This window comes from Otolemur garnettii, unplaced genomic scaffold, assembly GCF_000181295.1.
Source record: "Otolemur garnettii isolate 467f Iridium unplaced genomic scaffold, OtoGar3 scaffold00135, whole genome shotgun sequence".
Lineage (NCBI taxonomy): Eukaryota > Metazoa > Chordata > Mammalia > Primates > Galagidae > Otolemur > Otolemur garnettii.
Genome location: NW_003852530.1, coordinates 3,564,433 through 3,570,443, shown reverse-complemented (window position 1 = coordinate 3,570,443; position 6,011 = coordinate 3,564,433). Strand labels below are relative to the sequence as shown.

Genomic DNA, 6,011 nt, shown 5'->3' with positions numbered 1-6,011 from the left:
AAATAAGCCATAGTGTGTCTTCTTGAGAAAAAATAAATATAAGACAGTGTCTTATTTTTGAGGAAACACAGTAATAGTGTCTTTCTATCTCCATCATTCCTCTCTACTTGTTAATTGAAACTCTGTAGTAAGAAACAGCTCTTGTCTTCCTTCCCCATTTGTTTATTTATGTATATCAGTATGGACTTACGGATGTAAGTTGTATTCTAGGGGTTACAGTCCATTACTATTATTTATTGACTTTTGCTCAAATTCTCCCAGATTGGCGATGGATTTGACTCTAGGGCCTTTGGTGTGCTCCCGCTACTTGAGTTCTTAATTACTTTCTGGCACAATGAGATTTTTTTTCTTGTTTCAACCCTGAAAGCTCTTTTTTTAATGCTACATTTTTAGGGTGAATTCAGGGGAATCTTTTTTAAAGTTCTGGATCAAGATGATTAAATCAGCATTTGTCTTGCCCATGTCAGATAAAGTTTGTCCTTTGGGTGGTTCTGATGAGAAAGGAAGGGGCTTATAGCCCCCCAGAGTCCGGTGACAGGCTGGGGTAATGGGAGTCCTCCAGGGGCGTGTGTGGGCATGCAGTTTATCATTAGGAAAATGGGTGTTCCTCTTCTTCTTTTTTTAAAAAATAAATTTAAGGAGGCTCGGCACCCATAGCATAGTGGTTACAGTGCTGGCCACATGCATGCACTGAGGGGGTGGGTTTGAACCCGGCCCAAGCCTGCTAAACAATGACAACTGCAACAACAAAAAAATAGCTGGGCATTGTGGCGGGTGCCTATAGTTCCAGCTACTTGGGAGGCTGCGGCGAGAGAATACCTTAAGCCCAAGAGTTGGAGGTTGCTATGAGCTGTGACGCCATGGCATTGTACCGAGGGTGACGTAGTGAGACTCTGTCTCGAGAAAAAATAATACTAATTTAAGAAGGTTTGTTCTGAGCTGAATTTGAGGACCATACCCTGGAGCCACACCCTAGGAGTCTTGATCACGTGAACTCAAGGTGGGGGGGGGTGACAGTTTGGTTCTATACATTTTAGGGATTACAGGTGAGATTGTAAATCAACACGTGGAAAACAGAGATTGATTTGGCCCAAAAAGGTGGGGCATCTGGCAGGGGTGCTGCTTACAGATGATAGGTGGGTTGAAAGACTCTTTAGCTGATAATTGTCTGAAAGAGGCTCTGTCTAAAAGCCCAAGAGTCAGTGAAAACAGAAAAAGGGTCTGTTAATCAGACACAAAGTACTGGACAGACTCCAGTGGTTGGTTGTGAACACTGAGGACCTGCAGGCGGGTCTGGCACAGCCAGAGGCCTGTTAGTGGGTAGCAGAGGACGTCTGTGAGAAGGGGTGGGGCAGGTGTTCTTATTAACCTGCCCCTGTGACTGGGGCTGTTTCCTGGATCCAGCTTCTTCTCTCCAGCCTGAATAGAACTGAGAGATTCCAAGAGACTGTTTGGGTCTGGGGCATCCGGCTGGAAGTCCGGTCTGTACTCTGCTTCTCCGTTTCGCTGACTCCACCTTGAACGACAAAGAGTATCGGAGTTTAGGGATTGGGACCCTCTGCCTTTGGGCTGAGCCAGCCCACCTGTTACCATGATTGTAAGTAGAACTCTAACTGCTAACGGTTAGTACCAGCACAGTTATCTAAGAAATAAAGCAGTTCTGCCAGGAAATAAACCTAGTTCTCTAATCAGCGCCTTTGACTGAGGATAAATGTAAATATTCCAAAAGTTTTTAAATTAAAAACACGCAGGCACTCACGCACAGCCATCAATTATCTTGGGTAGTGGTACTGGTAGATGGAATTTGGAGAATGAAGTGTGGATAATATTTTAAATTCATTGCCCACAAATTTAAAATCTCATTATTTAGAGTAAGAAATAACGATACTCATAGCGCCTCCTAACCTCTTGGTGCCTTAGAGATGGACTACTTTGGTCTATTACAAAATTTGGTTTAATAAAAAGGTTTAGTTTATTCAGGCAATCAATACTTAAAATTTTACCAAGTAAATTTATGTGTAACTTTAAAATTTTGTTACTGAAGGAGCTAAACTTTGCTGCCTGGTGAGAACTCCGACCTCTTTCACACCAAGGAGGAGAGCAAGGAATCTGATTGTGTTTTTCCTACTCAGCGTCCTCCGTGGGGTCTGGACAGAGCACAGGGAACACGAGAGGAGCCTCTATCCCTGCTGCACCCTGCAAAGCAGCTGAATCAATGCCTGCTGAGCAGAACCAGGTGTGGGAAGGACCAGGCTCTGACTTGGCAGTGACAGGAGGGTCCTCTTCCTGTGAGACCTAATTTCTCATAGCCTTTGCTTCCAGAAAAACTTTCCTGAATTTTCACATTTGTGACTTTTTTAGATTTTTTCCCCATTTTTATTCATCTACTCAACAAATGTTTATTGCTTCCCTACCATAATGGCTCCAAGAGCAGCGGGTGGGAAGATTGGATCTAGGTAAGAGTTATGGCCAGTTAGGGGCTGGCTTTGGGGGAACCTTGTCCCCGATGCCCTGGGTCTCCTGCTTTGGACCTCTGAGTAGGTGGGTCTTTTTTTTATATTGGCTTTGAAGAAATCTTTTTTTTTTTTTTAAATTATTGTTCTAGGTTAATTTGAGAGTACAGAGAATTTGGTTATGACGTTTGCATTTGTTAGGTAGAATCCCTGTTCTCATTGTGTCCCGCACCCAGAGGCGTGCCATACACCCTAACATGGTGCCCATTAAGTGGGGGCACACCCATCCCTCCCTCCTCCCCCTCCCCACTCCCTGGTTCCCCTGCCCCCCACCTTGAATTGATTTGAGTTTTGCTCCCGTGCAAACGTGTATTAGCTAGTCTGCTGGCTTCATATTAGAATTGAGTACATTGGATTCTTGCTTCTCCATTCTCGTGATGCTTTACTAAGAAGAATGTGTTTCAACGCCACCAGGTTAATACAAAAGATGTCACAATCTTTTTTAATGGCCTAGTAGTATTCCATGGTCTACATATACCACAGCTTGTCAATCCATTCCTGGGTTGGGGGAGATTTAGGCTGTTTCCACATCTTGGTGATTGTGAATTGAGCTGTGATAAACAGTCTGGTGCAAATGTCCTGATGATAACGTGATTTTTTTTTTCTTCTGAATATATGCCTAGTAATGGGACTGCAGGATCTAATGGGAGGTCTAATTTGAGTTCTTCGAGGGTTCTCCATACTTCCTTGGGAAGGTGGGCACTGGAGGAAATGTACCCAGCATCAAGGCCAAGAGAGCCGTGTGTCCCTAAGACCCGGTGGGTGCATCAAACTCCTGAGGGATGTTTGTTTTGAATGGATGAATGTTGAAGAAATGAATGGAGCGTGTCCAGTATGGGTCACTCGGGGAGGACAGTGTGCATGGAGTGCACTGTCTGTTACATTAATAGAAGGAAAAAAGAAAAAGAAAAATTTAAGAAAATCAATTAAGTGATTTGAGGACTGTAGGAGACACCTGAAGAGAAACACCTTGGTAATAAGGGAACGGGGAAGGGATTGGTCTTGTTAAAAAGCACGAGTGCACACGAGCCCATACATCACTGCTCGGCAGGCTCCACGCCTGTGGTGTACATAACCACCACCGGAGAAGTTGGTCGGCTCCTACTAAGACTGACTGCTGGACCTTTGAGGCGCTCCAGCTCCTCCTATGGGGAGCCTTACCTGAGACAACGGGCTCCTCAGCACTTACGGGGAGCCACACCCTGAGTGAGCTTGTACATCAGACCACGTCTGGCGGTTTCATGGGCCAGGGCTGGCAACCTAGCGTCCCAGCTCCAACAGGGGACATAATATTGGGAGAAGGAAGTGGGTAGCTGCCTTCGCCTAAATCTCGGAGTTGGAGGGAAAGCCCTAGACCAGTCCTCTACAGAACCCCCAGGGTCCAGCCACAGGTTTCTGACTCTTTGGGCTGTAGTCATAAAATAGAAGGATGTTTGTAGGGCTGAAACACACCACCATGCAGTCCCAAGGTGCCACACCTGCCGTCTCCAGGAGAACCAGAGGAGATGCAGGCGCGAGTCCTGGCTCCTCTTGGTCACAGCAGGTGATCCTGGTGAGCCCTGGGCTTCCCCACTTCCGTGTTTCTCATCTGTACAGTGAAGGTCCAGCTCCTGCTTATCTGGGAAATCTCTATGTAAAGGGCTCAGCTCAGGTTTGCAGCAGCAAGGGCTGCAGAGTGGATTTGTAGACAGCAAGACTTTCTCCTAGAGTTTTCTCTCCTCTGCTGTTCAGCTGTGACACTTTATAACCGTCTCACTCTCCTATTGGCTCCTTCCCAGGCACTCCCCTGTCGGTCTCACCCCCCAAAAGGAACAACACCTGAGTATGTTTAGCCATCCCAGGAGGGGGGCCACCCCCAGTGCTGGACCGTAGGTGTCTGGGAATAGAGTGCAGCCTGGTTTAATTCACTAGTCAACGTACCTTGTAATCTCCTAGAAAGTTCAGTGTTCTCCAGCTTCAGATTTTCCCATCTTTCTGGAGGGGAGGAGGAAGAACACCCAAACTAACACCTACTCACATATCATGTCCCCCGTTCAGGGCCGGCTTCTCGTGGCCACAGGTGTTTGCCAGGCTGTGTTTATCTGAGACGCGGGATGTGCACGCCAACTCCTGGGCGCTGCTTCCTCCCCCCAGCTGTCTGTCCACCTGTCACTCCTCACAACTCAATCTTGTCGTAATTCCTTCCCTCCTTCAAGCTGGGAGACCCTCTGGATGGAATGATCACTAGCTCCCTCCTGCCGCCAAGCCAGCTTCCGATTTACAGCCACTACCACAGTTTCTCTGAATGCAAAGGATTCCTCAGGATACGGTAGAGGAGAAGGAGGGAAGGAAGAATCTTGACTCAAGGTGTTAAGATGGTTCTCCTGAGGACCACTCCTCACTGAGCAGTCCCTGGGGTCTGAGAGACCCCCAGTCCACTCTGGTGTCCAGAGGAAGGCGGACTGTCCTTCTCCACTCCCCGACTCCCCCTTCCCCGACTACATCCTCCATCCATTCTCACCCTTGAGTGAACTCAGGATCTAGTTCAAGTTTCTAGTTTTAAGAAATAGGAAAGTTTATTTACTGTAGTACTGCTGTGCATTAAATCAACCCAAACACAATATATAATTTGGCACAAGCTCTGCTTAGAGCATAAAGTGTATACAATTAAATCTTGATAGAGATACCTTATTTTATTTCAGATTAATACGAGGATACACATGTTTAGGTTAAATTGGTTTCAATTCTGTGGTAAAGTTCAAGTTGTAGTTGAGCCCTTCACCCAGGGGGTGTGCTGGACACCCCCACCTTGTGCACATTAGGGGATTAGACCCCACCAATCACTCTCCCTCCTGCCCTCCCTCCCTCCCTCTCTCCTTCCCGCCACCTTGCTAGACTATATTTGTGTTCTGTGTTAATGTGGCCATGCAGTTGTTTATCTACTGGTCTCATGTTAGTATTGAGTACGCTGGATTTTTTTTCATTTTTAGAAATATGGAACACGTCATAAATTTGTGTCTCATCCTTACTCAGGGGCCATGCTAACCTTCTCCGTATTGTTCCATTTTCAGTATATGTGCTGCCCATGTGGGCATGCTTTTTTTTTTTTTTAATTTACTTTCTGGTGATACCTTTTAGAAAACAGCTGGGGAGGCTTACTATGAATCGAGATTCACAGGCTCAGGGTCCGGGAGTTTGGAGCCACACTCCAGGGCAGGTTTGCATGAATCCAAGAGGGAGGGCAGGATGACCCAGTGGGTCCTTAGCACCTCAGACAGATGACATCTTCGGCTGTGTCATCATCCCTGGGAAATCCAGAAACCAGGACTGCCACTTTTGTGCTAAGATCTGCCTTTCACCTGTTTAAATTACAATACCAAATAATTATGTATGTGTAAAAACTGTCAAAAGTATACTTAGATCGTATCTGTGCCGTGTGCTAGAATGACTTTTCATTATGACCTATCTGTACATCCTTTGAACCATATATCTCAGCCTGGAAATGTAGACATGTTTTTG

The 6,011-nt window shown here is 46.1% G+C and overlaps 1 non-coding gene across 1 annotated transcript; it reads right to left on the bottom strand.

Moving 5' to 3' along the window:
* Window positions 1–5,480: 5,480 nt before the first annotated feature.
* LOC111727982 lies at window positions 5,481–5,587 on the bottom strand. Its single transcript, XR_002775409.1, has one exon. It is a non-coding gene; the product is annotated as a U6 spliceosomal RNA (small nuclear RNA).
* Window positions 5,588–6,011: the final 424 nt, after the last annotated feature.